General features: G+C 38.9%; 1 pseudogene; it reads left to right on the top strand.

The window, feature by feature from the left end:
* Positions 1 to 3,315: 3,315 nt before the first annotated feature.
* Positions 3,316 to 13,367, top strand: LOC140872710 (uncharacterized; annotated as a pseudogene).
* The last annotated feature ends 497 nt before the right edge of the window (positions 13,368 to 13,864 follow it).

The following is a 13,864-nucleotide window of genomic DNA, read 5'->3' as shown; positions in this document are numbered from 1 at the left end:
CAATCTCCTTGATGTAAAGCTCTGCATACTGCGTCAATGAGTAAGTAGTCCTCACGGGCAAGAAATGAGCTGACTTGGTGAGTCTATCCACGATCACCCAAACTGTACATCCTCTAGTACTCCTCGGAAGGCCAACTACAAAGTCCATCGTGATATTCTCCCACTTCCACTCCGGAATGAGTAGAGGCTTAAGTAACCCTGCAGGACGCTGATGCTCTGCCTTGACCTGCTGACAAGTCAAGCACTCTGATACAAATCGGCCAATATCTCTCTTCATGTCGGGCCACCAATACAATGACTGCAAATCTCTATACATCTTCGTACTTCCGGGGTGAATGGAATACGGAGATGTATGAGCCTCTGTCAAGATCTCAATCCTCAACTGATCAACGTTTGGTACCCACATACGACCACGGTACTGAACGATACCATCAACAACTGTATAGAGAAGCCCGCCCTTGGCTTCATCTCTCTGCCTCAATCGCTGCAACTCCTCATCTGCAGGCTGTCCAACTCTGATACGATTCCGAAGATTCGGCTGTACCACTAACACTGCCAAACTCGGTGCCTGACCGCTCGAGTACAACTCCAGCTCGAATCTCTGAATATCCTCCTGAAGTGGCAACTGAACTGTCACACAAGATACCACTGAAGTCTTCCGACTCAACGCATCAGCCACTACATTAGCCTTACCCGGATGGTAGCTAATGTCACAGTCATAATCCTTAACTAATTCCAACCATCGGTGCTGTCTCATGTTCAACTCCTTCTATGTGAAGAAGTACTTGAGACTCTTGTGGTCTGTGAAAATCTTGCACTTCTCACCATACAGATAGTGCCTCCAGATTTTCAAAGCAAAAACCACTGCTGCTAGCTCCAAGTCATGCGTCGGATAGTTCTGCTCATGAATCTTCAACTGTCTCGACGCATAGGCAATGACTTGGTCACTCTGCATCAATACAGCGCCCAACCCAAGCTTAGACGCGTTCGTGTAAACCACTAACTCCTCGTGTGGAACAGGAATCGCCAACACTGGCACAGATGTGAGTGCTTCCTTAAGTCGATCGAAGCTCCTCTGACAGTCTGAACTCCATATAAACTTCGCATTTTTCTTGGTCAAGGAAGTCAAGGGTACTGCAATAGAAGAAAAACCCTTGATGAACTTCCGGTAGTAGCCTGCTAAACCCAAGAAACTGCGAATCTCTGAAGCATTATTCAGACTTCCCCAATCCTGCACTGCCTGCACTTTCGTCTGATCCACCGCTATCCCATCTTTCGAAACTATATGGCCAAGAAATGCCACCTGCTCTAGCCAAAACCCGCACTTACTGAATTTCGCATACAGTCGATGCTCCCTCAAAGTCTGCAATGCTGTCTGCAAGTGTTGTCTATGCTCCTCAATGCTCCTCGAGTAGATCAAGATATCATCAATAAAGACTATGATAAACTGATCTAAGTATGGCCGAAATACGCGGTTCATGAGATCCATGAAGACCGCTGGAGCATTTGATGCGATCATGGATAGCTCGCATGTTGATCAAGTAATTAAGGATCCGTTGGAGATGCCAAGAGGACCGATTACGAGAGGACGAGCTAAGAAATTTAAAGATGCGCTTCAATCGTTGATAATGGACATTGGAATGCTTGAAGATCATTTTGAGGGATTCTATAATCTTATTGAAGTCCAAAGAAGTCAAGAGAGTAGAGAAAATATCAAAAAAAACATAAAAAGAGGTGACAAGACCCGAGAGGTATGCGCGCCCACGCCTCATTGACGAGCACCCACGCATGGCGGACAGGACCTTATGCGCGCCCGCGCCTGCCCACGCGCGCCCGCACCTGACCCCGTTGTTTTTAAGATTTCAGGACAGAGTCCTATGCGCGCCCGCGCCTACCCACGCGCGCCCGCGCCTGCACTCTCTCTCACACAGTTCGGCATTTTGTGTGTGTGCGAGACTTTTTTGATATTTTTGGCATTATTTTCTTATTTTTTAGAGTTTTATTTCTACTAGGAAACTTTTAGGAGATATCTTTGATATCCTTAGATATATTTTGAATTATATCGCGATATCTTTTATTATTTTGTAGTTGTAATATAAATACAACAAACATTCATTATTTTAATGAGAATTAAGATTTCAGATTATTGATTATTCCATAAAAAATTCTCTCTAGAATTTTATTAAGCTTTTGCTTACCCAAAAATCAAACTTATCAAAGTTTTCAACTTTGTGGCGTTTGTCGATTGATTATCCTCGTGGGTTGTCAGAAACAGGTTTTCTGAAGGTCCCGTTGTGATCAATTGTTTTCTTCGTGATTACTGTTGCTAGTTTCGTTGTAAGCTAGAGGTGGTTAATCCAAAACTTTTTACTTGTTTTCAAGATCGGGCAATTTCTTGTTTTCTTTTGTTATTGGATTGAAGGTACGATTTTAATATAGTCGTGTTTGCCTTCCATACATTAAGAATTCATATCATTTGGTATCAAAGCAAGGTTTTGAATCAAGTAAGTATCTATCTTCATCTATCTCTGTTCTTCGTGTTCTTCGTTCTTATCTGAGTCTATTCTTTATCAAATTTCTGTGTCGTTTCTTTCAAAATTGTTACCCAAGTCTCGTGTCTTGTGCTACAAGTTATAAAATAATAAAAAAAAAAATCGGTCAAAAAAAAAAATTAAAGGACCGAAAGCTTAAAAAAATAAAAAAATAATAATAATAATAAAAAATAAAAGGAACAAGATAACTTGTGGTCAGTTAAGTAATTCGCTCTTGTTCATCCTTGAGTGCAAGTCAGAAATTCAAGTTCATAAAAATTCTTCATCTTGTTTTTGTCAGTCTTCGAGAGTCAATCTTTAAGTGTCTACGAGTTGTAAACTTGAAAGTTTGATTGAATTCTACATAAAGCAAAAGCCTGCATAAATTGAGTGAAAAAAAAAAGAGTGGTTGAGTGAATTCTTTGGAGTGAATTGTGAGAATTTGTGTGAGTTAATTTTATTACTAACGTTTTCTTGCAGGTACGATGAGTTCTTCTAGCCAAAACTTTTCTCAAGGTCAAATGGATGAATTGACCAAGATGATGATGGCGGCTTTGGGGCCAATACATGAGAAGTTGGATAAGCTTGAAGTTAGTGGAGGTGATGGTAAAAATAAAAAGAAAATATTTGAGGAAGATGATGATGGTGGAGAGGATGAAGAGAGTTTGGGTGAAAATTGGGGTAGAAATAGGAGGTTCATGAGGGTGAAAGAAATAGAAGGGGAGCTGTGAGAGGAAGATACATCGAAGGGAGTCGAGAGGATGGGAATATTAGTGGGATTAAGATGAAGATTCCTTCGTTCCATGAGAAATCTGATCCAGAGGCTTATTTGGAGTGGGAGATGAGAGTTGAATCGGTGTTTGATTGCCACAACTACAATGATGCGAAAAAAATAAAACTGGCGGTGGTTGAGTTTGTGGATTATGCTCTCATTTGGTGGGATCAATTTGTTACTTCTTGGAGGAGGAATCGAGAGCGTCCCATTGAGACATGGGAAGAGATGAAACAAATATTGCGGAAGAGATTTGTGCCTAATTACTACTATCGTGATATGTTTAGGCGTTTACAAAATTTGAAGCAAGGTTCGAAGAGTGTTGAGGATTACTTCAAGGAGTTGGAGATCACCATGATTCGAGCTAATATTGAAGAGGATCGTGAAGCAACTATGGCTCGTTTCTTATGTGGTTTGAATAGGGAGATTCAAGACCAAGTGGAGCTTAGACATTGCATGGATCTTGAGGAGATGGTACAATTGGCCATGAAAGTGGAACAACAACTCAAAAGGAGAGGTATGGATCGAAACTCTATTGTTGTGGGTTCTTCTACTCCTTGGCGTCCAAATGTTGGCAAACGAGAGGATGTCAAGCAGGTGTCCAAACCAAAAATCGACACCAAGCAAGAAACACCAAAGCAAGGAGTGCAAGGTAAATCTGAAACTCCTATTAATCGTTCTAGAGATATCAAATGCTTTAGATGTCAAGGTCTTGGTCATATTGCTAGTCAGTGTCCTAACAAAAAAATAATTATTGTGAATGATGGTGGTGAGGTTGAATTGGAGAGTGAGGAGAATTATGATGATATGCCTGCGTTGGAGGATCCCGATGACGAGGGATATAAGGCAGTCGTTGGAGAGTTGTTGGTGACTAGGAGAGTGTTGAATGTGCAACAAAAGGAAGAGAAAGAAAATCAAAGGGAAAATTTGTTTCATACTAGATGCTTTGTGAAAAACAAAGTGTGTAGTGTCATCATTGATGGGGGTAGCTGTACCAATGTCGCAAGTAGCGAGCTTGTTGAGAAATTGAGTTTGCCTACTTCAAAGAATCCTCAACCCTATAGATTGCAGTGGTTTAATAATAGTTCTGAAGTGAGAGTGACTAGGCGAGTTGTGGTGCCTTTCTCAATTGGGAAATATGGAGATGAAGTGATGTGCAATGTGGTGCCTATGCAAGCGTGTCATATCTTGTTGGGTAGACCGTGGCAATTTGATAGGAAGGTGACACATGATGGGTTTAAAAATCGTTATTCCTTTACTATGAAAAAGGAATCTATTGTATTGTTACCTATGACTCCAAAGCAAATATTGGAGGATCATTTGCAAAAGAAAAAGAAAGAAGAGGCCGAAAAAAAGAGTGAACAAAAAAGTGAGATGGCCTTAGAAAAAAAGAATGAAAGAAAAAAAGATGAGAAAAAAATTGAGAGGAAAGAGGCCGATAAAAAAATATATATGGCCCAAAAGCGTGAGTTGCGAGAGATTTTACATGTGCATACTCCACCTGTGTTGATTTTCTATAAGGAGATTCTCCTTAACACAAGTGATATAGCCGAAAATCTTTCGAGCAATGTTGTTTCTCTCTTGCAGGAATTTGAAGAATTATTTCCGGAGGATTTACCTCAAGGACTACCACCTTTGAGGGGAATTGAGCATCAAATTGATCTTGTGCCCAGAAGTGCGTTACCGAATCGTCCAGCTTATAGGAGTAATCCGGAGGAAACAAAAGAGCTACAAAGGCAGGTAAGTGAACTTCTCAATAAGGGGTTTGTGCGTGAGTCGATGTCTCCTTGTGCTGTACCTGTTTTGTTAGTGCCTAAGAAAGACGGTTCATGGAGAATGTGTGTTGATTGTAGAGCCATTAACAATATTAACATCAAGTATAGGCATCCTATTCCTAGGCTAGATGATATGTTGGATGAATTGCATGGTTCTAGCATTTTTAGTAAAATTGATTTGAAAAGTGGTTATCATCAAATTAGGATGAGAGAAGGAGATGAGTGGAAAACTGCTTTCAAAATGAAATATGGATTGTACGAGTGGTTGGTTATGCCATTTGGGTTAACTAATGCACCTAGTACTTTTATGAGATTGATGAATCATGTCTTGTGTGCTTATATTGGAAAATTTGTTGTGGTATACTTTGATGATATCTTGGTGTATAACAAAAATTTGAATGAGCATGTTGAACACTTGAGAATTGTGCTAATCACACTAAAGGCTGAGAATTTGTATGCTAATTTGAAAAAGTGTGTGCTTTGTACAAAAGAACTTGTGTTTCATGGTTTTGTTGTGAGTGCTCAAGGAGTCAAAGTTGATGAGGACAAGGTAAGTGCAATTTGAGATTGGCCAACGCCTACTTCAATTGGCCAAGTTCGGAGTTTTCATGGTCTTGCAAGTTTTTATAGGAGATTTGTAAAAGACTTCAGCACTTTGGCGGCTCCTATGACTGCAGTGATCAAGAAGAACGTTCCATTCCATTATGGCGAGGAGCAAGAGAAGTCTTTTGATATCATTAAGCAGAAATTAATTAATGCTCCTTTACTTGTATTACCTGATTTTTCTAATACTTTTGAAATTAAATGTGATGCGTCAGGTGTAGGAATTGGTGGTGTGTATCAGCAAGGTGGACGACCAATTGCATACTTCAGTGAGAAGCTAAGTGGAGCAGCGCTGAATTATCCTACCTGCGACAAGGAATTCTATGCCTTGGTTCGTGTGCTTGAAACGTGGCAGCATTATTTGAGGCCAAAAGAATTTGTGATTCATACGGATCATGAGTCTTTGAAACATCTCAAAGGACAACAAAAGCTGAACAAGAGGCATGCCAAGTCGTGGCGTTTGTGGAAACTTTTCCCTATATTATCAAGTACAAGCAAGGGAAAGAAAACGTGGTAGCAGATGCTCTATCACGAAGGTATGTGCTTCTATCTACTCTGGACTCTAAGTTTTTGGGATTTGAGTATGTGAAGGAGTTATATGCCAATGATCATGATTTTGGTGAGATTTATGTGTCATGTTTGCATGGTCCGAAGGATAAATTTTTCATGCATGATGGATATCTGTTTAAGGAAGATAAATTGTGTGTTCCTAAAGCGTCCATACGTGAATTACTTTTTAGGGAATCACATGGGGGTGGTTTGATGGGGCATTTTGGTGTGGCTAAAACTTATGATACTTTGTATGAACATTTTTATTGGCCACATATGAAGCATGATGTTGAGAGTATTTGTGAGAGATGTGTGACTTGTAGGAAAGCTAAGTCTAAGACACAACCGCATGGATTGTATACCCCACTTCCTGTTCCTAGTGAACCATGGGTAGATATTTCGATGGATTTTGTTTTAGGATTACCAAGATCTAAGAAGGGGAGGGATTCTGTGTTTGTGGTGGTTGATAGATTTTCGAAAATGGCTCATTTTATTGCTTGTCATAAATCTAATGATGCATCTCATGTTGCGAACTTGTTCTTTAATGAAATTTTCAGATTGCATGGCATGCCTAGGAGTATTGTTTCTGATAGAGATACTCGTTTCTTGAGTTACTTTTGAAAAACATTATGGTGCAAGCTTGGTACTAAATTACTGTTTTCGACTACATGTCATCCTCAAACGGATGGTCAAACTGAGGTTGTTAATAGGACATTAGGAACTTTGTTGCGTGCTATAATTAAAAAGAATTTGAAGAGTTGGGAAGAATGTTTGCCATTTGTGGAGTTTGCATATAATCGTAGTGTGCATTCTACTACAAATTTTTCGTCATTTGAAATTATGTATGGTTCTAATCCTTTAACCCCGTTGGATTTGATGTCTTTGCCTATGAGTGAAAGGGTTAACATGGATGGTAAGAAAAAGGCGGAATTTGTGAGAAATTTACATGAAAAAGTGAAGGCGAACATTGAGAAAAAGAATTTGCAGTATACAAAGCAAGCAAATAAGGGAAAGAAGAGAGTTGTGTTTGAACCAGGAGATTGGGTGTGGTTGCATTTGAGGAAAGAGCGGTTTCCTGTAAAACGGCGCTCCAAGCTTCTACCTAGAGGCGATGGACCGTTTCAAGTAATAGAGCGCATCAACGACAACGCCTACAAATTAGATTTGCCAGGCGAGTATAATGTCAATGCTACTTTCAATGTTTCTGACTTATCTCCATTTGATGTAGGTGATGAACAAGATTTGAGGACAAATCCTTTTCAAGAAGGGGAGGACGATGCGATCATGGATGGCTCGCATGCTGATAAAGTAACTAAAGATCTGTTGGAGATGCCACGAGGACCGGTTACGAGAGGCCGATCTCAGAAGTTCAAGGAAGCACTTCAATCCTTGATGTTGAAGTCGCAAGAGGGCGTTGGATTTCTTGATATTCAATTTGGAGGTAGTTATCACCGTATTGAGGTCAAAGGCTGTCAAGAAAGTGAAGAAATTGAAGACCTTGTTCGCAGCCCAGGCGCGTCCGCTCCCTTATTTTGCGAAGAAGAAGCGCGCCCACGCCCCTTGATCGCGCGCCCGCGCTTACGGATGCCAAATTGACGAAGAATTGTGCGAGCTCTCAGCGCGCCCGCGCCTTGCCCTGCGCAACAAAGGCGCGCCCGCGCCTAGCCCTAGCGCGCCCGCCCCGATAATTTTACATGCACCGAAGGTATTTTGTGTGTGTGTTCGAGATTTTTAATATTTTGGCATTATTTTGCTTATTTTAGGTCTTTTATTCCTACTAGGAAACTTTAGGAGATATCTTTGATATCTTTTTGATTTATTTTGCATTATCTTTCAATATTTTGGGTTGTAATATAAATACTACAATATTCATTATTTTAAGGGCAATTAAGATTTCAGATTATTGATTATTCCATACAAAATTCTCTCTAGAATTTTATTAAGCTTTTGCTTACCCAAAAATCAAACTTATCAAAGTTTTCAACTTTGTGGCGTTTGTCGATTGATTATCCTCGTGGGTTGTCAGAAACAGGTTTTCTGAAGGTCCCGTTGTGATCAATTGTTTTCTTCGTGATTACTGTTGCTAGTTTCGTTGTAAGCTAGAGGTGGTTAATCCAAAACTTTTTACTTGTTTTCAAGATCGGGCAATTTCTTGATTTCTTTTGTTATTGGATTGAGGGTACAATTTTAATATAGTGTTTTTGCCTTCCATACATTAAGAATTCATATCATTTGGTATCAAAGCCAAGGTTTTGAATCAAGTAAGTATCTATCTTCATCTATCTCTGTTCTTCGTGTTCTTCGTTCTTATCTGAGTCTATACTTTATCAAATTTCTGTGTCATTTTTTTCAAACTTGTTACCCAAGTCTCGTGTCTTGTGCTACAAGTTATAAAAAAAAAAAACCGGTCAAAAAAAAAATTAAAGGACCAAAAGCTTCAAAAAAAAAAAAATAATAATAATAAAAAAAAAATAGAAGGAACAAGATAACTTGTGGTCAGTTAAGTAATTCGCCCTTGTTCATCCTTGAGTGCAAGTCAGAAATTCAAGTTCATAAAAATTCTTCATCTTGTTTTTGTCAGTCTTCGAGAGTCAATCTTCAAGTGTCTACGAGTTGTAAACTTTAAAGTTTGATTGAATTCTACATAAAGAAAAAGCCTGCATAAATTGAGTGAAAAAAAAAGAGTGGTTGAGTGAATTCTTTGTAGTGAATTGTGAGAATTTGTGTGAGATAATTTTATTACTAACGTTTTCTTGCAGGTACGATGAGTTCTTCTAGCCAAAACTTTTCTCAAGGTCAAATGGATGAATTGACCAAGATGATGATGGCGGCTTTGGGGCCAATACATGAGAAGTTGGATAAGCTTGAAGTTAGTGGAGGTGATGGTAAAAATAAAAAGAAAATATTTGAGGAAGATAATGATGGTGGAGAGGATGAAGAGAGTTTGGGTGAAAATTGGGGTAGAAATAGGAGGGTTCATGAGGGTGAAAGAAATAGAAGGGGAGCTGTGAGAGGAAGGTGACAAGGCGAGTTGTGGTGCCTTTCTAGATTGCAGTGGTTTAATGATAGTTCGGAAGTGAGAGTGACAAGGCGAGTTGTGGTGCCTTTCTCAATTGGGAAATATGGAGATGAAGTGGTGTGCAATGTGGTGCCTATGCAAGCGTGTCATATCTTGTTGGGTAGACTATGGCAATTTGATAGGAAGGTGACACATGATGGGTTTAAAAATCGTTATTCCTTTACTATGAAAAAGGAATCTGTTGTATTGTTACCTATGACTCCAAAGCAAATATTGGAGGATCATTTGCAAATGAAAAAGAAAGAAGAGGCCGAAAAGAAGAGTGAACAAAAAAGTGAGATGGCCTTAGAAAAAAAGAATGAAAGAAAAAAAGATGAGAAAAAAATTGAGAGGAAAGAGGCCGATAAAAAAATATATATGGCCCAAAAGCGTGAGTTGCGAGAGATTTTACATGTGCATACTCCACCTGTGTTGATTTTCTATAAGGAGATTCTCCTTAACACAAGTGATATAGCCGAAAATCTTTCGAGCAATGTTGTTTCTCTCTTGCAGGAATTTGAAGAATTATTTCCGGAGGATTTACCTCAAGGACTACCACCTTTGAGGGGAATTGAGCATCAAATTGATCTTGTGCCCGAAAGTGCGTTACCGAATCGTCCAGCTTATAGGAGTAATCCGGAGGAAACAAAAGAGCTACAAAGGCAGGTAAGTGAACTTCTCGATAAGGGGTTTGTGCGTGAGTCGATGTCTCCTTGTGCTGTACCTATTTTGTTAGTGCCTAAGAAAGACGGTTCATGGAGAATGTATGTTGATTGTAGAGCCATTAACAATATTACCATCAAGTATAGGCATCCTATTCCTAAGCTAGATGATATGTTGGATGAATTGCATGGTTCTAGCATTTTTAGTAAAATTGATTTGAAAAGTGGTTATCATCAAATTAGGATGAGAGAAGGAGATGAGTGGAAAACTGCTTTCAAAACGAAATATGGATTGTACGAGTGGTTGGTTATGCCATTTGGGTTAACTAATGCACCTAGTACTTTTATGAGATTGATGAATCATGTCTTGCGTGCTTATATTGGAAAATTTGTTGTTGTATACTTTGATGATATCTTGGTGTATAGCAAAAATTTGAATGAGCATGTTGAACACTTGAGAATTGTGCTAATCACACTAAAGACTGAGAATTTGTATGCTAATTTGAAAAAGTGTGTGTTTTGTACAAAAGAACTTGTGTTTCTTGGTTTTGTTGTGAGTGCTCAAGGAGTCAAAGTTGATGAGGACAAGGTAAGTGCAATTCGAGATTGGCCAACGCCTACTTCAATTGGCCAAGTTCGGAGTTTTCATGGTCTTGCAAGTTTCTATAGGAGATTTTAAAAGACTTCAGCACTTTGGCGGCTCCTATAACTGCAGTGATCAAGAAGAACGTTCCATTCCATTGGGGTGAGGAGCAAGAGAAGTCTTTTGATATCATTAAGCAGAAATTAATTAATACTCCTTTACTTGTATTACCTGATTTTTCTAATATTTTTGAAATTGAATGTGATGCGTCAGGTGTAGGAATTGGCGGTGTGTTGATGCAAGGTGGACGACCAATTGCATACTTCAGTGAGAAGCTAAGTGGAGCAGCGCTGAATTATCCTACCTACGACAAGGAATTCTATGCCTTGGTTCGTGTGCTTGAAACGTGGCAGCATTATTTGAGGCCAAAAGAATTTGTGATTCATATGGATTATGAGTCTTTGAAACATCTCAAAGGACAACAAAAGCTGAACAAGAGGCATGCCAAGTGGGTGGCGTTTGTGGAGACTTTTCCCTATATTATCAAGTACAAGCAAGGGAAAGAAAACGTGGTAGTAGATGCTCTATCACGAAGGTATGTGCTTCTATCTACTCTGGACTCTAAGTTTTTGGGATTTGAGTATGTGAAGGAGTTGTATGTCAATGATCATGATTTTGGTGAGATTTATGTGTCATGTTTGCATGGTCCGAAGGATAAATTTTTCATGCATGATGGATATCTGTTTAAGGAAGATAAATTGTGTGTTCCTAAATCGTCCATACGTGAATTACTTGTTAGGGAATCACATGGGGGTGGTTTGATGGGGCATTTTGGTGTAGCTAAAACTTATGATACTTTGTATGAACATTTTTATTGGCCACATATGAAGCATGATGTTGAGAGTATTTGTGAGAGATGTGTGACTTGTAGGAAAGCTAAGTCTAAGACACAACCGCATGGATTGTATACCCCACTTCCTGTTCCTAGTGAACCATGGGTAGATATTTCGATGGATTTTGTTTTAGGATTACCAAGATCTAAGAAGGGGAGGGATTCTATATTTGTGGTGGTTGATAGATTTTCAAAAATGGCTCATTTTATTGCTTGTCATAAATCTGATGATGCATCTCATGTTGCGGACTTGTTCTTTAATGAAATTGTCAGATTGCATGGCATGCCTAGGAGTATTGTTTCTGATAGAGATACTCGTTTCTTGAGTTACTTTTGGAAAATATTATGGTGCAAGCTTGGTACTAAATTACTGTTTTCGACTACATGTCATCCTCAAACGGATGGTCAAACTGAGGTTGTTAATAGGACATTAGGAACTTTGTTGCGTGCTATAATTAAAAAGAATTTGAAGAGTTGGGAAGAATGTTTGCCATTTGTGGAGTTTGCATATAATCGTAGTGTGCATTCTACTACAAATTTTTCACCATTTGAAATTGTGTATGGTTTTAATCCTTTAACCCCGTTAGATTTGATGTCTTTGCCTATGAGTGAAAGGGTTAACATGGATGGTAAGAAAAAGGCGGAATTTGTGAGAAATTTACATGAAAAAGTGAAGGCGAACATTGAGAAAAAGAATTTGCAGTATACAAAGCAAGCAAATAAGGGAAAGAAGAGAGTTGTGTTTGAACCAGGAGATTGGGTGTGGTTGCATTTGAGGAAAGAGCGGTTTCCTGAAAAACGGCGCTCCAAGCTTCTACCTAGAGGCGATGGACCGTTTCAAGTATTAGAACACATCAACGACAACGCTTACAAATTAAATTTGCCAGGTGAGTATAATGTCAATGCTACTTTCAATGTTTCTGACTTATCTCCATTTGATGTAGGTGATGAACAAGATTTGAGGACAAATCCTTTTCAAGAAGGGGAGGATGATGCGATCATGGATGGCTCGCATGCTGATAAAGTAACTAAGGATCCGTTGGAGATGCCACGAGGACCGGTTACGAGAGGCCGAGCTCAGAAGTTCAAGGAAGCACTTCAATCCTTGATGTTGAAGTCGCAAGAGGGCGTTGGATTTCTTGATATTCAATTTGGAGGTAGTTATCACCGTATTGAGGTCAAAGGCGGTCAATTGTTTTCTGAAGGTCCCGTTGTGATCAATTGTTTTCTTCGTGATTACTGTTGCTAGTTTCGTTGTAAGTTAGAGGTGGTTAATCCAAAACTTTTTACTTGTTTTCAAGATCGGGCAATTTTTTGATTTCTTTTGTTATTGGATTGAGGGTACGATTTTAATATAGTGTTTTTGCCTTCCATACATTAAGAATTCATATAATTTGGTATCAAAGCCAAGGTTTTGAATCAAGTAAGTATCTATCTTCATCTATCTCTGTTCTTCGTGTTTTTCGTTCTTATCTGAGTCTATTCTATATCAAATTTCTGTGTCGTTTCTTTCAAACTTGTTACCCAAGTCTCGTGTCTTGTGCTACAAGTTATAAAAAAAAAAAAAAACCGGTCAAAAAAAAAATTAAAGGACCGAAAGCTTCAAAAAAAAAATAATAAGAATAATAAAAAAAAATAGAAGGAACAAGATAACTTGTGGTCAGTTAAGTAATTCGCTCTTGTTCATCCTTGAGTGCAAGTCAGAAATTCAAGTTCATAAAAATTCTTCATCTTGTTTTTGTCAGTCTTCGAGAGTCAATCTTCAAGTGTTTACGAGTTGTAAACTTGAAAGTTTGATTTAATTCTACATAAAGAAAAAGCCTGCATAAATTGAGTGAAAAAAAAAGAGTGGTTGAGTGAATTCTTTGGAGTGAATTGTGAGAATTTGTGTGAGGTAATTTTATTACTAACGTTTTCTTGCAGGTACGATGAGTTCTTTTAGCCAAAACTTTTCTCAAGGTCAAATGGATGAATTGACCAAGATGATGATGGCGGCTTTGGGGCCAATACATGAGAAGTTGGAAAAGCTTGAAGTTAGTAGAGGTGATGGTAAAAATAAAAAGAAAATATTTGAGGAAGATGATGATGGTGGAGAGGATGAAGAGAGTTTGGGTGAAAATTGGGGTAGAAATAGGAGGGTTCATGAGGGTGAAAGAAATAGAAGGGGAGCTGTGAGAGGAAGATATATCGAAGGGAGTCGAGAGGATGGGAATATTAGTGGGATTAAGATGAAGATTCCTTCGTTCCATGGGAAATCTGATCCGGAGGCTTATTTGGAGTGGGAGATGAGAGTTGAATCAGTGTTTGATTGCCACAACTACAATGATGCGAAAAAAATAAAACTAGCGGTGGTTGAGTTTGTGGATTATGCTCTCATTTGGTTGGATCAATTTGTTACTTCTAGGAGGAGGAATCGAGAGCGTCCCACTGAGACATGGG

Source organism: Henckelia pumila, unplaced genomic scaffold (assembly GCF_033568475.1).
Source record: "Henckelia pumila isolate YLH828 unplaced genomic scaffold, ASM3356847v2 CTG_473, whole genome shotgun sequence".
Lineage (NCBI taxonomy): Eukaryota > Viridiplantae > Streptophyta > Magnoliopsida > Lamiales > Gesneriaceae > Henckelia > Henckelia pumila.
The sequence above is the reverse complement of the archived record's forward strand: the minus strand, read 5'-3'. Positions and strand labels throughout refer to the sequence as shown.